We start from the raw sequence: 20,738 nt of genomic DNA on the forward strand, positions 1-20,738 counted from the left end.
CAGAGTCACAGCATGTCGCTGTTACCGAATCAGTTTCGTTTGCCCCAAGTGCAGAAAACCAAAGGCTGAGTCGCTGAGGTTTGCAGCAGAAAAAGGGTTTATTTGTGAGACAGCAAAGCAAGACGACAAGTGGACTAGTCTCAGATCCACCTCCCTAAATGGGAAGGGCTTCAGATATTTATGGCTTAGAGGAGAAGGAGGAGGTTGGCCCTAGGCGTGGAGAATGGTGATCAGAGGCAAAGGAGAGGTGAAGTAGTCTGTGTTCTGCACATGCATATCTGAGTTGTGTGCTTCTTCATGGGATGAGTATTCAGAAAATAGTAGCGTTAGCATGGTCTGAGGGTGGACATTCAGGCAGGCCCATTTGAATGGTGGGTGTTCTTGACAGGTTTGAACTGGTCAAGACTAGCTCCATGCTCGTGAAAAAAAACTTAAGCAACTGTTTCCATAGTGACCCATCCTTCAGAGGCGTTATCTATAAGGTTTTGTGATATGCTGTCTAAGCTAGGTAGAGCTTGGAGGATATGTAATTTGCAAGAACAATTAAAGTGAGTTTACACGGTGAAAAAGAATATGAAAATGAATATATATATACATGTATGACTGAAAGATTGTGCTGCACACCAGAAATTGACACAACATTGTAAACTGATTATAACTCAGTAAATAAATAAATAAATAAATAAATAAATAAATAAATAAATAGAGTTTAGTCAGTGAAGGCAGGTTGCAGGGCATTTATTAAGTTATAGTTTAATTATAACTCAATAAAAAATGTTTAAAAAAAAGTTATAGTTTAACGATCTAACTGATAACTCCCCTACATCTCATCTCATAACTCATCTGAACTCCATGATCTCACATTTTTGCTGGTAAGTGATTATCACCCTCCAGTGATTGCAAGTACAGTTCTGCATGGGGAATTGAGATTATCTCAGAGAAACAGTTTGAAATGCAAATATCAGAAAACTAGTAATAGTATTGATGCATTTGTTCAAAGATAGTGCAATAAATAGCTCTGGGGAAATATGAGGGGATATTGAAGAAATTTAAGACGTTATAGAATTTTTAGCAGGGCTATAATCCTTAAAAACATTAAGCAATACTAGCTCAAAGTTAAGAGTTGAAATGCACTTTTATAGTAGCCGGAATAGTAAAAATGATCAGGACTTCAACATATGAAAAGTATGTTAATAAATATTAGTGGTAATAAAAGGCAAATGAGTTATTAAAGTTGGGGGACAAGCAAGAAAATAGAATTCAACTATTTCAAAGTATCCTGCTGGTGCTAATGGGTCACAGTAGTTTCTAAAAGCGATGTTTATAAAAACATAATTTCCAAAGCTGCCCACTAAATACTGTAAATGCATTTCTCTGAGAATGATTTTAAACAAACAAAAAACTTTCATTTAAAACAAATATTAAAAGGTGCTCAAAAAAGGTTCTCAAATGTAGAATATAATAGAATAATTTTATTTCAATTGAATACTTAGCACTTTTTATCATAAGCAAGTTTATTTCTATTTTTAAGGCTCAGTGCAATTTACACATGTGCCACCTGCTGGACAACTGAAACTTGCTCCTGGCTCTGAAGGTCTCCCTCTCCTGGGTGTGTGTAGAAGGCACCAACCAACCCTGCTCACCCAGAATATCCTCCTGCACTGCCTTAATTCACATCTTCAGCTCCTCACTGCTAAGCTTCCCTCCGGCCTCTCCTCACATCATTCATCCTCTGAACCACCTCCTCTCCCTGAGTCACCTCTCTAGGAACATCAGTCTAGTCGCTTTACTCCTCAAAAACATTCACGGTTTTCTAGTGCCTGTGGAATCTGCCCAAATTCTTTAGCCAGGCATCCAAGATCCTTCATAAAATGGCCTTGAACCACCTTTCTGAAATTGCCACCTACTATTCCCCAGCCACCCAAAAATGAATTTTCACACATTCTTCAAGGCCAAACTTGAGCTGCTCATCCTCCAGGAAGCTACTTCAGATCACGCAACTGGCCCAGATCACAACTGTTGAAATGTGTCTTGTTCATGCCACTTCTCCTGCCCTGAACCTGTGCTGTCTATTTCATGCTTTTATATGACTTACATTTATTTCAAAAATTTTATACAAAGTATTTCCATTTCTTTAATTTTCACAATTCTCTTGTGCTATATCCTTGTATCACTCTAATTTTTTGGATTGGCAATTTCCTATGTTTTGCTCCATTTTATATAAATGAATAATTTACTGAGAAAAATTTTATCCAATTCACACGCATACATTGGGCTGCACCCTTCAGGCCTGCAAGGCTTGTACTTGCTTCAAAACTGAAGAAAGAGCCCGGAGTCAGTGACAGATTCATCAATGGTTTAATGGAAAGGGAGATCTTACATGTCCAAAGCAAAGTCCTGGAGCTACTCCCCACCATGTGCAGTGGACAGGACATGGCAGCAGTCTTCACTGGAGATGGTGGGGAGTGGGATTACCAGTTATTGGGGAACTGACAATTCACATCAGGTTGGCTCACTGGTTACCAGGGAAAGTAGCAGAGGGGCATGCCCCTCACCACCCCTTTGATAAAAACTACCTGGGGTGGGGGCAAGTATGTAGGAAGGTCAGTCATGTGAGTAGGGTGTAGGTGAAGCAGGCACTTGTTGAATAGGGGATGTATAGAGAGCAATAGAATAGCCATCTTGAGTGGCCTGACCATACAACGTATGATGTTACTGCTTATTTTCTGCTCTGAATCACTTACTCTATAACTGAGACTAAAAGCACAGTTATCAGTTGATGGATTATCCCAGAAATATTTTGATTCATTTTCAAATGTACTGGAAAGTCTCTGTTTGCTAACCTCTGCTTTCCCTAACTGCTACATTAATTCTGTTCAAAACATCTTTAAACCAATCTAATTTATGATCATAAAAGACAGAATGATCAATGCTATTTGTATATATTATTCCACACACCAGATCTTTTCCCATGCTCAATTTTTGGTTCACTAAGGGTCATTGTTTTCTTCTCACAATATTTAATTCAAGTTTTACTTTAACTTGTTATATTTTTAAAAATTAAATTATTTATTTAATATAATGGAAACCACAGAATTATACTTGCAAATAAAAGCATTTTAATTTCTATGAATCCTGATTTGAATGCACTGCAAAACTTCTACATTTCAGGTTCTTACAAAAATACATCCCAGTCAAATGTGGTTGATAGAAGTAAAAATGATTAAGTAATAAATATTATACAAGTCTATCAGTATTCTACAGCCATTGTTTAAAAATATTTTTAAATTCTTAGCCTATTTTGAATAACCATGAATGGTTAATGGTAAATTTTGATATTACTATGAAATTTTGACAAATTAATGTATTGCTTACTTACATTGAATGTTTTCTCAAGAATTGCTACCCAGTTCTTTAAGGCTCTCAACTTCAACTGTATGTGTACCAAAAATGTTATAGATAAGTCCTTTTGTGTTTTATATTTAAAATTATTTTATGTGGTTATTTTAAATTTTGAGTGTCATTCTCATGTTATTTTGCTTTCATTTATATGTATAAAAATTTTTTAATTTTGGACCTTACTGTATAATGACATGCATATCCAAATTTATTTAGAAAAAATCTCATTTAAAAACTAGTGTATTTTTTTAAACATGCAGTTTTTTTTTTTTGTAATTTGATATGAGGAGTAAATTGAGATTTTTTTTCCCAATTCAATCTGCAGTCCATTTTAATGTTTTATTGAATTATTTATTTTCTCTACAAATCTGATAATCAAGATTATTACATATAAGCACCTGTAAATTTATTTATTGTGCACATATTTATAAGGTGTGTTTTTTAGACCCTCTGCTCTGAACTATTATTCCATGTATTGTTTTTTGGTACCAGAACAAGCTGTTTATATGTAAGCTGTTCCCGATGAAGTTATTGAAAAATTTTAACTGTTATTAAATTTAACTTAATATACAATTTTTAATTATTTAAAAATTAAAATTTGAGGAAACATTAGCATTTTGTTGGAAATATATAAAGCAATTTCTTTTTTTGTATTACTTTTATTCACAGTATTTAGCCTTTCTGTCTCAAATGTGAGTTCTATCTACTTTTACCTAGATCTGATTTTTAGAGTTTCTGGTAGGTTTTTAGATTTCTTTTAGTACTTTTCTCACATTTGTTATATTTAACTTGTTTTTCAATATCAGTAAAATATTTCTTTTAAATTTTTAACTTTAAAAAACCTTATATAAGATTTGTATTAATTTTTTTCTCCTTTTTAGACTTGTATTAATTTTTATTTTTATTGCAATTATGTATATCTTTTATGATGTTAATTATATTTCTTTTAATTCTAAAAGGATTTTCAGCTACACACAGATCAACTTTCATTATGAAAATATACTTTTTTATTTCCTTTATAATTCATAAGTATGTTCATAGTTATAGCATTAAATGTGTTATATATATCATCTCACCCATAATTCATTCAAATAAATGTGTAAAGTATAAGATCTCTTTTATTATAAGACAATTGCGTCCTCACACTAATTAAAAGAATAAGTATACAAGTTCAATTTTCCCACTGCTTCAAAATATTTTTCATTATCTGAAAGTTGAAGTCATAAATAATATACTTAAGATTTATGTGTATGTTATGCATGTTAGTCCTCTTTTATTTCAGAGGTTTCCCCTATCTTCTTGTTTTTCAATAGTGATTTCATTGGAACCTGGGCCAGACCTGCCTGCTGGTTTTGGAAGGTCTCCATGGGAGGTGGGGGATGCTGCTCCTCACCCAGGAGACAAAAAAGCTGGTAGCAGACATTCCAGGAGTGTTCATCTACATTAGCTAACATCTTGATTGTATCATTAGCACCAAGACCTAGCCCCACCCAACAGCCTGTAGGCTTAAGGGCTGGGAAGCCTCAGGCCAAACGTACTGGGTGGGAACACAGCCCCACCCATCAGCAGACCTCCAGAGCCACAAATGCATCTACGGCAAGCTCCTAGACAGGGCCCAACCCCCTAGAGGGCCAGGACCAAGCTCCGCCCAGCAATGGGCAGGCACCGACTCCTCCTGCCAGGAAACCTGCATAAACCTCTAGTCCAGCCTCATCCACCAGGGGCAGATACCAGAAATAAGAAAACAACAATCCCAAAGCCTGTGGAAGGAATCCACAAACACAGGCCAGACTCTACACTGGGACCAGCTGGACCCTGGGCCCTTGGGTGACAAGAGAGGAATGTACTGTTGGGATGCATAGGACGTCTCCCACAGAGGGCCACTTCTCCAAGGTCGAGAAATGTAACTAAACTAACTAAAAATATAAACAGAAAGACAGACAAAGATAAACAACAAGTTTATACTGTATAGCACAGGGGACTATATTCAGTATCTTGTAGTAACTTAGAGTTGAAAACAATATTAAAGTGAACATATGTATGTTCCTATATGACTGAAGCATTGTGCTGTACACCAGAAATTGATACAACATTGTAAACTGACTATAGGTCAATAAAAACATATTTAAAGAAAAGAACGAATGCAGGGCTGTAGCTCAAGAATACTGTATAGCACAGGGGAAAATAAGAAAGAATTCAGGGCAAGAATCAATTAATGTTGGACATGTCCTGTATGTATAGGAATCCTGGAAACCCTATTTGTGATATTCCTCATGCAATTAAGATAGTGCCAGGGGAGAGTGTAGCTCAAGTGGTAGAGCTGCATGCTTAGCATGAACAAGGTCCTGGGTTCAATCCCCAGTACCTCTTCCAAAAACAAATAAATAAGTCTAATTACCACCACCTCCCCCAAAAAAAGAAAAGAAAAGGAAAGAAAAAAAAGACAGTGCCTGAAATGCAGTAAGTGCTCATTTAACATATGTGTTGGAGTGATGAATTACCACGACAGCACAACTTTGCTATTGACATCTTTTTCTAAATATCCTGTTTGCTCCATGTTTTCAGGAAAGAAAAAAGAATCACAATTTGTAGATGTTTTGAATGTGTTCAAGATTCTAATAGAGCCACTTGCTTAGTTTTATTATCTCACTTCTCATGAAAGCAGCTCTTTTGCCCCTCTCCTGTTTGCCCATTTCTGTTTCCCCCTAATCTTAAAAGAACCTAATTACAGGAATGAGATCATGAGGCAATTTAACCTAACTCCTGACGTGCTCTCCTGAATGCACACCATGCCTGGCCTAACTTGTTGATTCTTTTCCTAGATTAAAAGAAATAAGAATCAAAAATTAAGTAGCTGAAGAATGATTAGCTCTCTACTCCCAACAGCCCCCTTAGCAATCCTGCAGGCAGACCACATGGGCAAGGTAATATCTGAAGAGTCAGCCAGTCTGCACACAATGGAGAATGATGCAGAATCCAACCTCCTCCCTTAATGACTCACTGAGATTCTTCCCCCCTTTTCCACTTTAAAAAATGTCATGGTTGAGTAGAATCTTTGGAGTTAGTTTCTGGACATGAGTCAATCTTCTCCATAGATTACCAGTCTTTCTGAATAAAGGAACTTTCCTTTGTACCAAAATTTGCCCCTTGATTATTAGATTTTGAGTGGGGAGCAGCTGAACCTGAGTTCAATAACACTCATATTTCAGTACTAAGGCTCAAACTTCAGAGAGAACTTACCTTTTTACATCTATTGTAAATAATTCCTCAGAGCTATTTCCTCCACTATCTTCATGTATCTCCAGAATCATGATTAACAACTCACAGGAATTTTTTCAGTGATCATCTCAACTCCCTGTGCAGATGCCTACCTACAATAACAGGCAAAATGGTGATCACTTCAAAACAAGATGACCTCATGGTGTCCCAAACATTTAAGGGTTTGTGTGATCCGTATTGGACTTCTATTAAACCTAAGTACAATAATAGTTTTATGTTTAACATTAATTAATCTAAAGACATGTCTATATTAATCAAACCAATAAGCTTAAGCCAGCTTCAAGTACCAGGTATCGATTCAGTACTGAATATTTTTTCTTTTTAGATCACATGAACCCGACTTTCATTCTGACCAGTTACATTTATATTTCTGAGTCTTTATAGAAGCACTTAATTTTCTTTAAGCCAATTAAATAGAGCTCTTTTACAAATTAATTTCAGCAATGCCATATATCTGCAACACACATACAGATACGTACAAACACACAGACATAAGAGACTCATCAATTACAAGAGACTGGATTCAAATTGGTTTTCTAGCAGATGGAACAAATCAAAGTTGCCTGTCTAGATAGCTAAACATTTTTACTAACTTCTATGCAAGACATTTAAGACTTTCATCTGTCCTTGACAAGCCAAATTCTAAATAACTTCCCCCTTTCTCAAAGTTTGCTTTCCAGAAGTTGTAACAGTGGTCGAGTCATTGGCACCCCTGTAATTCCCATTACTGGGACAGACATTTCTGATAGTGTTTCCAATTTACAGTTCAGAACGGAGTATGCTGCTCCAGTACCAACTAGAAAGTCCACTAGCTGAGACCACACTGTCAGTTGTACCCGAGGCTCTTGGGTGGCAATTCTTATGGGGGTCCTTAGCGTGGCTAAGAGCCTCGGGCCCCATCAGTCACTATCTTCTTCTTATGCAATTTGGGGGGGGGTTACCCTTACATTGGAAAGCTTTCGTACTTCCTTCTCTCCCTCTCCCTCTCCCTCTCTCTCTCTCTCTCTCTCTCTCCTTTTTCATTTTAGTTTTGGCCAGTCCTTTTTCCAATGCCCTTCCTCCTTACGATAAACGCACTGATCAACAGTCACAGCTGGCTTTTTCTTATCTCTCTTTTGTCCTCTGGGCCTTTGTTGACTAAAGGCTTTCATGGGTTTCTATCATAACATTGACAGGATTTCTGTTTCTTTTTTCTCTGGCTTTATAATCTTTAAAGGCAACCTCCAGTAATTCCCCAGGACTTTTGGCTCCTGCTCCTATATTATTTAATTTCTGCCTTATATCATCTGATCTTTGGCTTATACGAGTCCTATTTACCATGCATACATTTTCAGGATTGAAATCCTGAAAGGATGCTGTACTTTCAATAAGCCTGATGGATCCATTCCAGAAAAACAGACGTATTTTCTGCTGGTTTTTGTTTTAGGGCTTTCATAAAGTCTTGTACATATGGTATTTCTTCCCATTCACCATTTCTCTGACAGAACAATTCTAACTGGAGAATAGTAGAGTAATTTAATGACCCATTTTCAGGCCATTGTTCCCAAGAGCCTAAGTTATACGTTGTCCAAGCAGTATTGCAATAAAATATTATCTTTTTCTTAGTCGCAGGTAGATAACTATAATTAGACCAGTCATTCAAGATATTACCCAATGGGCTGTTAGATGGACTAGATGGCATGCCTCCCATAGTAACTTACTCCAAATACAAACGCAAATACAAAATACAGATTCCAGATTGCAATACCAGGCTTTATCGGTAGGTGGAAGCACAGACTAACAAATGACAGGCTAAAACAAATTCAAATTCCAAATTAAAAAAATTTAATGCAAATTTCAAGCGTATTTGCTTCCAAGTTCACCTAGCCAGAGATCTGCGTGACAAATGGGTACCTGTTTCAAATGCAAAGGAGAATTCCCCACCTGTCTAATTAGGGAACACCCAAGCGAGATCAAGGGTCCTCACCAGGAAATTACCCTAGTCCTGCAGATCAAATGCGAATGAGATGCTTCGGAAGAAACAGAACTGTCTTTTCTTCCTCCAAGGACTCAGATCGGGTGAGTGTGGTCTGTTGACGGGTGGAAGGGCAAGGGATGAAAAGGATCCACAGAGCAAAAGGGGCTCCATTCTCCGTGTCCCTCCCATCAGCATGGAGGGGCAATCGTCCAAGCCCAGTTGGCCCGGAAGCGAGGCGGAACCTAAGGCCCCTCTTAGAAAAGAGGGTGGTTTACTCCCCACACTGGCCACCAAGAATTTGTTGCCAAGAGATCAGCCCTAGTCTCCGACAAGCCAAATAACTCAGAGACAAGGTCTTAGAGCTTAGAAGAAAAGAGGCAGCTTTATTACTTTGCCAGGTAAAGGGGATTCACAGCAGGCTAGTGGCTTCAAACCTGTGAACTCACCTTGAGGTTGGGGCTTAGTGATTATATAGACAAACGTGTGGGAACACAAAGGTGATAACAATCAACAAGGGTGTCTGGTAAAAATTTCTCCTAAATCTTGATGAGTCACTCATGGGACCATCTGGTGGTCTGGCAGGTCATCAGCCTGCACCTTCTTTATCTGGTTAGACCCAGCTGGTGTCACGGAGGAACTCTGAAGAGTCTGGACATTCTCCTGAGTTTGTTATTCCATAACTCTTTTCCTGAAAAATGACTCAGAAAACATGACTATAAATTTTACTTGTCAGAGCAAGGTAAAAATAGCAAAGTCAAAAACCTTAGGTTTTGACAAAGGCTTGATCTCCAGAATATATAAGCAGCTCATACGACTTAATAAGAAAAAAACAAACAACCGAATTCAAAAATGGGCCAAAGACCTAAACAAGCAATTCTCCAAGGAAGAAATACAAATGATCAACAGGCACATGAAAAAATGTACAACATCACTACTTATCAGAGAAATGCAAATCAAAACTACAATGAGGTATCACCTCACACCAGTCAGAATGGCCATCATTCAAAAATCCACAAATGACAAATGCTGGAGAGGCTGTGGAGAAAGGGGAACCCTCCTACACTGCTGGTGGGAATGCAATTTCATGAAGCCACTGTGGAAAACAGTATGGAGATTCCTCAAAAGACTGGGAATAGACTCCCCGTATGACCCAGGAATCCTGCTCCTGGGCTTGTATCCAGAAGGAAATCTACTTCAGGATGACATGTGCACCCCAATGTTCATAGCAGCACTATTTACAATAGGCAAGACATGGAAACAGCCTAAATGTCCATCACCAGATGACTGGATAAAGAAGCTGTGGTATATTTATACAATGGAATACTACTTAGCCATAAAAATCAACAACATAATGCCATTTGCAGCAACATGGATGTTACTGGAGAATGTCATTTTAAGTGAAGTAAGCCAGAATGAGAAAGAAAAATACCATATGAGATCGCTCATATGTGGAAGCTAAAAACAAAACATAAATACAAAACAGAAACAGACTCATAGACACAGAACACAAACTTGTGGTTGCCAAGGGGACGGGGGGTGGGAGGGGACAGACTGGGATTTCAAAATGTAGAATAGATGGACGGGATTATACTGTATAGCACAGGGAAACATATACAAGATCTTATGGTAGCTCACGGAGAAGAAAATGTGACAATGAATATATATATGTTCATGTATGACTGAAAAATTGTGCTCTACACTGGAATTTGACACAGCATTGTAAAATGATTATAACTCAATTAAAAATGTTAAAAAAAAAAAATAAAAAAACCTTAGGTTTTAACAATGGGCCTGGGGACAGTGTCCGGTTAGTCAGGTTTGCCGACTGTTTTAAAAGCAAGCAGTAAGCAAAGAATTTGTTAGCCTAAGTGTGGCCATTTTATTATTTCTCCTTCAGTAGAGTGCCCCAGTACCTCCATTAAAAAAAATAAACAAATCTAATTAACTCCCTGGCAAAAAAAAATCAAAGAACAACAAAAGAAGTAACAAGGTAATGGTTACTAACTCCCAGGCATGGACTTAGTGGTGTGGTGTGTCCACTTGGCTTTATGGCTTTCCAGGTTACCTGAAACACCATCACTCCATCACTCCACGGAATCTGGGTACAGGCCGTTTAAGAGGAGAGAAGCCCCGCCCCATCCTTGGGATTTAAGGATACCATTTACAAACCTCTTTTTAGTGTTGTTTAGCATTTTCCCAGGAGGCCAGGCCTGGACCCTGAACCTCTCCCTTGGCCAACGGCTCACCAGGGACTACATTACCCAGAAGCCTATGCGCCGCACGTCCCGCTGGTCCAGCGACCCCGGGGGAGGGGCGTTTCCGTGCATGCGGAAGGCGTCTGAGCCGGACTTCCATCGTCCTCCTGGCAACCGGACGCTTTGTCGTTCTAGTGAGGTTCTACCCGATCTAGAATTCTTGGTTCGGCCCCAAGGGGGAGGAATCGGGAAGGCGCGTGAGGAGGCCTTGCCCTCCCAGCTGGTAGGCGAGCGGAGGTTCGGGGCTCGCGACGCCTGAGGTGACCCTGCGGCCGGGTATCCGCATCCGGAACCTGGATGCTGACCTCTCCCTGCGCTCCCGGCCCCGCCGCGCCCTCAGACCCCGATGGCGGCGGCCGCGCTGAGGGACCCGCCTCAGGTAAACGCGCGTCCTCCGGGCCCGCACCGCCCTCTCCCGCCGGACACTAGAGCCCCGAGTGCGGGGCGCCTGCTCGCGTGCCTGCGGCCCGGGCGCCGGGGTCCAGGCCGGGGAGGCGGCCGCGGGTGGGGCCGTGTTTCTGACAGACGGCGTGACGGCGCGGGGAGGGGCCCCCGGGCGGGGGACCCGCAGGTGCGGAGGCCTGGAGGCCGGGCTGAGCCAGAGGCATTCGGGCAATCCGGGGAGTCGTGTCCTATCAGCACGGAGCAGAGTGTCCCACCCTTTTGTATTAGGTTGGGGCAAGGAATGTGAGGATGGATAAGACCGGTAAGGAGGCTACTGCCGCGGCTTCCAGGGATGTTTTGACGGTGGATTGACCAGAGTAGTGCCAGGAGAGCGGGGAGGAGTGATCGGGTTCTGGATAGATTTTAAAGATATAGCAGGCAGATGTGGCTGTGATTGATAGCGAAAAAACAAGTTTTAAATTTGTTTGATTTTGTTTTTGGTATTTTTCAAGGACATCTTGAACATGGAAATCAGGAAGTCAAACTAGGGAGTAGATTTCAGAGTGGACATCGTTGATTCTGAGATGTCTCAGAGTGGAAGGGTCACATGGCAGCTAGACTGGAAGATCTGGAGTTCTGGAGAAGGGCCTGGGTTGGATGTCCACAGGGTGTAGAGTGTGGCTAGGCCTGCTGGACATCAGATTTAAAGGTAGCGATCTTAATCTTAATTAATTCATCTTATTTCAAATGGTCCTTGGGGTGAGAGGGGAGGGCTGTGGCTGAGGGCAGGGGGGAAAGCGTGGGCGTTCCTGAGACTTCCCCCCAAGGAGAGACATTCTGTCTGTCCAGTGACTGTGAGAAGAGAAGGCTGTGTAGGGCATGAGGAGCCTGGCCTGGCAGCAGCAGATGGGATGCCACGGAAGTCGGTGTCTGATAGTGTTACCTGTTCAACCCCTTTAACAGCTTGCTCTAAGAGAAGGTGCCAGGAGTGATTTCACTTTATTCAGTCTTGCTAAAGGCATGTACCTCAAAGGCCATGTGATAGACTATCCCAGCCTCCTTGTGTTTTTGACCAAATGTTCCAAGGACAGGCTCACTGGGGGCATCTTGCCTCATAGGAAGTTCCTACCAAAGAATTCCTTTAGTATGAGTCGTCCCAGCACAGGAAGTGTTTCTGCCCACACTCCCTATATGTTGTTTGTGGTTTTAGTGAGTGTAAGGGAGGTAGAACCCTACCTCTGCCTAACTTAGGTTTTCAGTGAGGACTCTTTAAGAAAAAAAACAGACTGATGAGACAAACAAATAGTACCTCCATTATAAATAAATAAACCTAATTACCCCCCCAAATTTTTTTAATTAATTTTTTTAATTGAAGTATAGTCAGTTTGCAATATGTCAATTTCTGGTGTACAGCATAATGTTTCAGTCATACATCTACATACATATATTCATTTTCATATTCTTTTTCATTATAGGTTACCACAAGATATTGAATATAGTTCCCTGAGCTGTGCAGAAGAAACTTATTTTTTATCTATTTTAAATATAGTAGTTAGTGTTTGTGAATCTCAAACTCCCAATTTATCCCTTCCCACCTTCTTTCCCTGCCAGTAACCATAGTTTGTTTACTATACCTATGAGTGTTTCTGTTTTGTAGATAAGTTCATTATCACTTGTGTCTTTATCCTCTTTTTTTTTAGATACCACGTATGAGTGATATACTGTATTTTTCTTTGTCTTTCTGGTTTCACTTAGAATGACAATCTCCAGATCCATCCATATTGCTGCAAATGGCATTATTTTATTCTTTTTATTGCTGGGTAATATTCCATTGTATAAATATACCACAACTTTTTTATCCAGTCCTCTGTTGATGGACATTTAGATTGTTTCCATGTCTTAGCTATTGTAAATAGTGCTGCTATGAATGTTGGGGTGCATGTATCTTTTTGAATTAGAGTTTTCTCTGGATATATGCCCAGCAGTGGGATTGCTGGTTCATATGGTAAATCTATTTTTAGTTTTTTGGGGATTCTCCATACTGTTTTCCATAATGGCTGCACCAAATTACATTCCTACCTGCAGTGTGGGAGGGTTCCCTTTTCTCCCCAGTGTGAAGGGTTTGAAGCACTGTTGGGAGAATGACCAGAGCATGTCATGTAATTCCCCAGGTAATAATCCCAACAACCATGTGCCGTGAATACTGTTATTTCCCCATTTCAGAAATGAGGAAACTGAGGCTTGGAGGAGTGAGACGTCCTGCCTAATGTAGCATACTTAACCATGGGGTTACTAGCTGCAAACCCAGGTAAGCCTCCCCCTAGAGCTCAGGCCCTGAAGTCAGGCACTAGACACCACGTGGTAGATTCCATGGTGAATTGGAAGCCAAACACCACCTGACTGGTCCTAATGCAAATTCAAAGTTTGTGAACTTGAAAGTAAGATATGGAAGAATTGTGCCACACCCCTATGCTGTCCTTAGTCCTGAGGGAAAATACTTCTTAAAAGTATAGATCTTGAAGCATCTTGCCTGGAAGAATGTATCCCTAGGCTGACAGGCTACCAGAAATTGATGACGTCATTCTGTATGTGTGATTATTTTCTTCCTCAAAATTATTTTATTTTATTTTAAAGACTTTTTTGGAGGAGAGGTAATTAGGTTGGTTTGTTTATTCATAATGGAGGTACTGGGGATTGAACCCAGGACCTCATGTATGCTATGCACATGCTTTACCACTGAGCTCTTTCCCTCCCTTGTCTGTAAAATCTTTAATCATTCCTGTTAAGACTACTTGTAGGTCCAGGGTGTGTGTATGTGACTTTGGACAGATACTGCCCCTAACTCCGCAAGTAGGCAGCCTTGACTCCCCTCCCACCACGTGGGTACCTGAGGGCCCAAGTCTGTGGTGATGAGAACCATGTATCTAGCACTAATTGTGCACCTTGCACTGTTTAAAGCACTTGGTACATAACCTCACCAAGATGTTGGTACTTTTTGTTCTGCCATTTTAATGAACGGATGTTTATGTTTGAGGAACATTTAAATCACTTCACAGATCTGCAAGGGAGGTTTTATCTTCATTTCACATCATGGAGGTGAAACTGCTGGCCTGGGGTCCCAGGATTGGAGGGTTGAGGCTGGGATTTACCAGCCATGAATCTCCAGAGCAGCCAGGGCCAGTGTATCCCACTCAGGATATGGAGCACCTGCGGGAGATTTTACAGGAAGCAGCCCCCCACCAGATGGAAAACTGCTGACTGCAAGCATGTAGACCCCAGACTGGTTGAAACCAGAAGATGGGTGATGATGAAAACTTCACTTTGATGCCAACTAATCTGAGAGGTGAGCACAGGCTGATCACGCCCCCTGCAGCCCCTCCCTCACACAGCCTTTAGGACCTTGGGCTCCTAACCAGCAACTTGGAAATGGTCTCAGGATATTAGTCCACTGTCTTCCCAGGTTTATGGCCTCAAATAAAGCAACCTTTCCTTTTCCACCAACACTTGTCTCTTGAATATTGGCCTTTTGAGTGGCAAGTAGCCGAACTTGGTTTTGGTACCAGCATGGTCTGGTTGCAGGGACTCTAAGGTGTGAGATGCAACCTAAGGCTTGGGAGCAACCAGTGGGCTAAAAACACAGTAGGTGCTCAATAAATAATTCCTTTGCTTTCCACCTTGTGACCACCTAGGCTTCCTTTCAGTGGCTGGTGGTGCCATGGGGACTACAGTACCCAGGAGTTTCTGCACCATGAGGTGGCAGCTCTCCACCAATAGTGGCCCAGGAGAGGGATCTTTTCCTGTGAGCACGTCATGTCGGGGCAGAGCTTCTGGTGCCCCATCTGGTTTCCTGTGGTGTAGATTTACTGGGGACTAGCGCCTCCATCCCCTGGCGTGGTAGCAGCTGCTCCAGTGACAGCAGCTAAACTGATAGCTAAGCCCTCACCCTCCCAATATGTGGGATTACACTTCTTAGCTTTCCTCTGCCCCGGAAATTGTGTCTGCAGGCTCAACCCAAGCCATCACTACACGGAGGGGTCCCCTGTCGAACCCAGAAAGATGAGGGATGGATGGCGTCCCAGGCACGTTCAGGTGCTTGGAGGTGAGGCTGAGCTGTGAGTTGCTGGTGACTCACGGGTCGCTTCCTCTCGGAGACAAAAGAGGGGCAGGGTTCAGGCCTGAAACGGCAAACAGAGGATTCTTGGCCTCCATTCTGAGGATGATGGGAGCCATAGGGAATTTGGAGCAGTCTCAGCAGACTCCCCCTGGCTGTAGAGTAGAGGACAGACTGAAGGGGCAGGGGAGGGCAGAGGCAGGTGTGGAAATAAAAGAAGCCCACCAAATGAGAACAAACAAAAGCCGTTTATTCAGAGTTTGCTGACAGCAAGGGAGTTGGGCGCCTCACTGCATTTAGGTGAGGTGCAGAGGCCGCGGTATGGGAAAGCTGGCTGGTCCCTAAGTTGGAACTGGGTGTAAAAGGGAAGAGGGCAGCTTCTACGAGAGTCCTGACCATTTTGGCTCCATGCTGTGGGTGTTGGAGAATTTTATTTTCACGCATGGTCACACCACAGGGAAACCAGGGAGGCGGGCACTGCAGTCATGTATATGAGCATTGGTGGGCTGGGCCAGGCTGACTGCCATGAAGGCAGCACGAGAGGTGGCGTTTTCAGGCTGTTATTTTACTGGGGCTGATTTTCTCTTCTGAAGTGGATTGTGAGAGGGAAGGGAAGGAGAGGTGACCCAGCGTTTTGGATGAAGCTGCTGGAAATGCCAGCAACTGAACTGGAGAGATCATCTGTAAAGTTCATTTTCAGAGGATGGGGTGTAGGTAGGAAAGTTGAGTGGTGTGGGGACCTCGTGTATGTGATAGAGTAACAGTCTCCCAAAGATGTCCGTTTCCTAATTCCTGGAACCTCTTCTACTCCTTCTACTGGGGTTTGAACCCAGGACCTCGTGCACACCAAGCACACGCTCTGTCCCTGAGCTGTACCCCCACACCCACCTCCTGACAACCTTTGGATATATTATCCCACATGGAAACAGGGACTTTATGTGTGTGATTCAGTTAAGGATCTCAAGATGGACAGATTATCCTGGGTTATCCAGTGGACCCAGTATAATCACAGGAGGATCAAAGTCAAAGAAGGAGAGTTGAGGAAGGAAGCAGGTCAGAATGGTGTAGTTGCTGGCTTTGAAGATGGAGGAAGGGGCCATGAGTCAAGGAATGCAGGAGGTTTTCAGAAGCTAGACAAGATAAGGCAGCAGCTTCTTCTGTGGAATTGCTGGAAGGACTATAATGCTGATTTTGATTTGTCGTTAGCATAGGGAAGCCCGTTTTGGACTCACAACCTCCAGATGTAAGATGATAAGCTTTTGTTGATTTAAACCACCGATTTGTTACAGCGGCAATGGGAAACTAATAGAGTGTGCACCTGAGATGTGGAGGAGGGCAGGGGGTAACTGAGGTGTGCGTGCGGTTCTGAATGTCTGTGACTGGAGAAAGGAAAGGAGCCAGATTGGGAAGCCTTCAAAGCCAAAATGGGGGTTTTGGCGGTAGGGGCCATTGGAGGTTGGGACAAGATGGGATCCTGATTCTGTCTCCCAGCATTCTCTCCATGCAGTGTGCAGAGTGACACGTGGGCAGTCCAGGGTGATATCCATGGTGTGGGCTGGAAAGTTGGTGGTAGGTAGCTGAAGACGTGGGGGAAGCATGCTCCAATGATGTGCATGTGAGGAAGGGGCCTAAACTGATTGTCCTAGGACCCTGTTATTGAGGGCTTAAGTGAAAAGAGTGAGCCCAGGCTTGTGTCTAGGAAGTCTAGTACGGGGTACCCAGGGGGACTGGCTGACAGGAGAGGAGGTGGGCATCTGCCTCCCAGCCGCTTGCTGCTGCGGGCTGACGCAGTGACCATGGGGCACACAGGAGAGCGCGAGGACCCCTGGTACCAATGCCTGGTACCTCCTCTGACCTGGGCACCTGGGGGTGGTAGGTAGAGTGGGGATTCTCAGTCAAGAGACTTCTCACGGATCTTGCTGTCCCATCTTTGCAGGGCTGTGTAATCTCAGGACGTGTTCGTGTACTTCTCCCAGGAGGAGTGGGGGCTCCTTGATGAGGCTCAGAGACGCCTGTACTGGGACGTGATGCTGGAGAGCTTGGCACTTTTAGCCTCCCTGAGTAAGATCCTCCCCCCAACCCCATCTCCTTTCTCCTTTTCCCCAGGGACCACTGTGTCCTTCCCACCATCAGATCATGGGCACTGCTTTCTAGCTGTTCCCTGAAGCGGGTGCCTCGGCTAAGCTCTGTGGCGTTTCCTCACCTCTTACTGACCCACGAAGCTGTGTAGACAAAGGTTTCGGGGTCACAAGACAGGGTTTGCCCAGCGGATCCCACTAGTCTTGGCACTTCTGTCCAGAATTGTGACAGCTCTGTGCCCAGGGTTCTGTCTCCTTCCTCCAGGTGACGTTTTCTGGGGCTCAATTGTACCAGGAGTTACAGGCACTCACAGAGTCACCATTTAGCTTACAGAGACCTTTGGATTCCTGCAGAACCTTCCTTCAAGGTTCTTTTTGTAATTACTTTTTTTTAATCTTGTGGTCTGTCACAAGATGGGTTGCTCTGAGGCGATACTCACCTGTCCTGGGTTTCCTGTAGGCATCACATCCTCCAATTCACACTCGGTCACTCTGCTGCAGCAAGGGGGTGAGCCTTGGGTGCCTGGCCAGCTCAATCTGATACCAGCCACAGAGAAAGAGGCTCAGCCCGGATCTGGACCTGGTGAGTGGACACCGGCGAAGGACATGATGCCATGTCTGGGTTCAAATCCAGAAGTATTGACTGTCCCCACCGGCGTTTGGGTTCAAGGCCTCTGGCCACGTGACATTTCTACCTGTCCTCCCCCGTTCCTGACACTGAGCCTTATTTCAGGTCTGACTTCTAGCATGTGGCTTCTGCCTTGCACCTCCCTCTTCCCTGCTCAGTCTGCATTCTTCTGCAATATTGGCCTATACTTCTTTTTTTCCCATTTTTTACAATTGAAGTATAATTGATTTATAATGTGTTAGTTTCTGGTATACAGCATGTTGATTCAGTTACACATACCGGTACATTCTTTTTCATTACAGGTTACTACAGGCCATTGAACATAGTTCCCTGCGCTGTCCAGCAGGACCTCGTTTATCTGTTCTGTACATAGTTGTTTGTATCTAACATCAGCCTGCACTCAGTGTGTCACAAGATGCACACACGTCCTCAAGTCGCCTTTGAACACCAGCTACTCACTTGTCATTGGATTTTCCTGCGCCTGAACATGCTCTCTGCCTAACACTCACGTGTCACAACAGCCAGCATCCTGCTGGAAGCTGTTGGCTGTGTTCTGCCCTCATATCCTTGCCTTCGGGAGGCCTCCCCCATTCCGTGACCATCAGTCCCATAGAGTTACCCAGGAGGTGTCAGACCTATGTCTGACAGGGTTACCCTCCACCAGAGTCAGCATGCATCTCATCAGGCCCTTCTCTACTTTCAGGTTGTTGGTGTGGAGTGGAGGTTGAGGCTGTGTCCTCTGAGCAGAGCGTTTCTTCAGGAGTGTCACAGATCAGGACCCATTTGGCAGGTCGGAAGACCCACCTGTGCGATGTGTCTGGCCCGCCACTGAAAGACATCTAACACCCGATTGAATGCCAGGGGGCAAAGCCAGCCTGAAACCATACATGTGTGAGGCGTGTGGGGAGCAGTTCTGGTTCAGCGCAGACCGTCACCAGCACCAGGGGCAGCATGGAGGAGAGAAATTCTTCAGGAGGGGCAAGGGCAGGGACTCCATGAGAAGCTGCAGAATATGTGTGCTGGAGAAGCCCTACATACACACTGCGGGCGGAATGGACTTTCCAGCCCCTTCAGACCTGCTTCAGCACCAGGGCCCTCACAGCAGGATGACGCCCCCCAAGAGCATGGAGCTCGGGGGAGCCCTTACCACCTGGCAGAGCGTCACAGGTGCAGCAAATGTGGGAAAGTGTTCACCCGAAAAGACACACTTGCCCAGCACCAGGGAATCCACACTGGAGAGAGGCCTTACAAGTGCAGCCAGTGTGGGAAGTCCTTTAGCCAGAGCTCCCACCTCAACGTGCACAGGCGAATTCATAGCAGTGACTATGAGTGCAGCAAGTGTGGGAAAGCCTTCAGCTGCATCTCTAAACTCAGTCAGCACCAGAAAGTTCACTCTGGAGAGAAGCCTTACGAGTGCAGCAGTTGTGGGAAAGCCTTTACCCAGAGGCCAAACCTTATTCGGCACTGGAAGGTGCACACGGGAGAGAGGCCATATGTGTACAGTGAATGTGGTTTGAAAGAGTTCCACCGCAAGTACACGCTTGTTCTCCACCAGAGGATTCACATGGGAGGAAAGCCTTGAGAGGCCAGTGAACATGGGACATCTTTTGGCCAGTGTTCCCAACTTACTGCCCACTTGAGAATTCCTAGTGGTGCTTAAGAGTGCGGCAGACGTAGGAGAGCCTTTACCTTAAGACCAGACCTTACTCGGCACAGGAAGTCTATGCTGGACAAAGGATTGTACCAGGAATGTGCTGTCTCCTCGCTCAGCCTAACAGCTCTCCCCAGAGCAAAGGGCCATCAGTCAGTGAAACCTCAGAGATTGGAAGTTCTGCAACAGGAGGGTTCCCTGTAGTGCCACGTGTGTGTGGTGCTTTCGGGAGCTGTGGTGCATGTTCTAAACTGTCAAGTGCCTCTGCCGGTGGTATAAACCATCCTCCAGTTCCCATTTGCAAAGTGCCAGCGCGTGTGTCAGTTAGCCAGTATGCGTGGGCAGGCAGCCCTCTGCTGTCTCCCCGGTCCCCGGAAGGAGTCATGACTGGCCTCAGTAGCCTGCTGGGGGCCTCATTTTCACCCTCTTGACTGGTTTCGGCCTGGAAAGAACCAGCACATCAGATGGATTCTCCAGGAGCTTGCAGAGATTCGCCAACGTGCATCTCTCAGGCTCATCTGCAGTTGTGAGCCTCACATTTGCCCACATGCACACAATAATAAAGTCCTTATTCTTTGAGCCACCTTTAATTTTTCTTTTTTCCCTTTGGCAAAAATTAAATTATGTAAACTTATTTGTACAGCAAAGCGATTCAGTTATACATACACAGATGCATACGTGTTTTTTCTTTTTAGAATCTTTTCCATTATATGTTATTGCAAGAAATTGAGTTTAGTTCCCTGTGCTACACAGAAAGTCCTTGTTGGTGCCACCCTCCATCATGAGGGTTCTGTTCATTGTGTGGGGTCTGTGGAGGACACAGTTGTGTCCTACCAGCACGAAAGGATAAACAAATTATGTGGGGATCCCCAGTTTTCTGTGCCTCAGAGCAGACAGTACAGTGGCAAAGAATAGCGATCCATTTCTGGCCTAATTTGCATTGCCACCCAAGGCCTTGTCGGAAAGACTTTTGGGCTGTGTGAGACACATCACTTG

At 43.7% G+C, this 20,738-nt stretch overlaps 1 long non-coding RNA gene across 7 annotated transcripts; it reads left to right on the top strand.

Moving 5' to 3' along the window:
- Window positions 1-10,936: 10,936 nt before the first annotated feature.
- On the top strand, window positions 10,937-20,321 carry LOC105104383 (uncharacterized). Of its 7 annotated transcripts, none has more exons than XR_010382504.1 (5): window positions 10,937-11,269; window positions 11,787-14,617; window positions 17,322-17,446; window positions 17,924-18,046; window positions 18,795-20,321. It is a non-coding gene; the product is annotated as an uncharacterized LOC105104383 (long non-coding RNA). The 7 variants fall into 7 exon arrangements; XR_010382506.1 differs by having other exon boundaries at window positions 10,940-11,269; window positions 12,750-14,617; XR_010382508.1 differs by lacking the exon at window positions 10,937-11,269 and having other exon boundaries at window positions 11,277-13,582; window positions 14,331-14,617.
- Window positions 20,322-20,738: the final 417 nt, after the last annotated feature.

Source organism: Camelus dromedarius, chromosome 9 (genome assembly GCF_036321535.1).
Source record: "Camelus dromedarius isolate mCamDro1 chromosome 9, mCamDro1.pat, whole genome shotgun sequence".
Classification (NCBI taxonomy): domain Eukaryota; kingdom Metazoa; phylum Chordata; class Mammalia; order Artiodactyla; family Camelidae; genus Camelus; species Camelus dromedarius.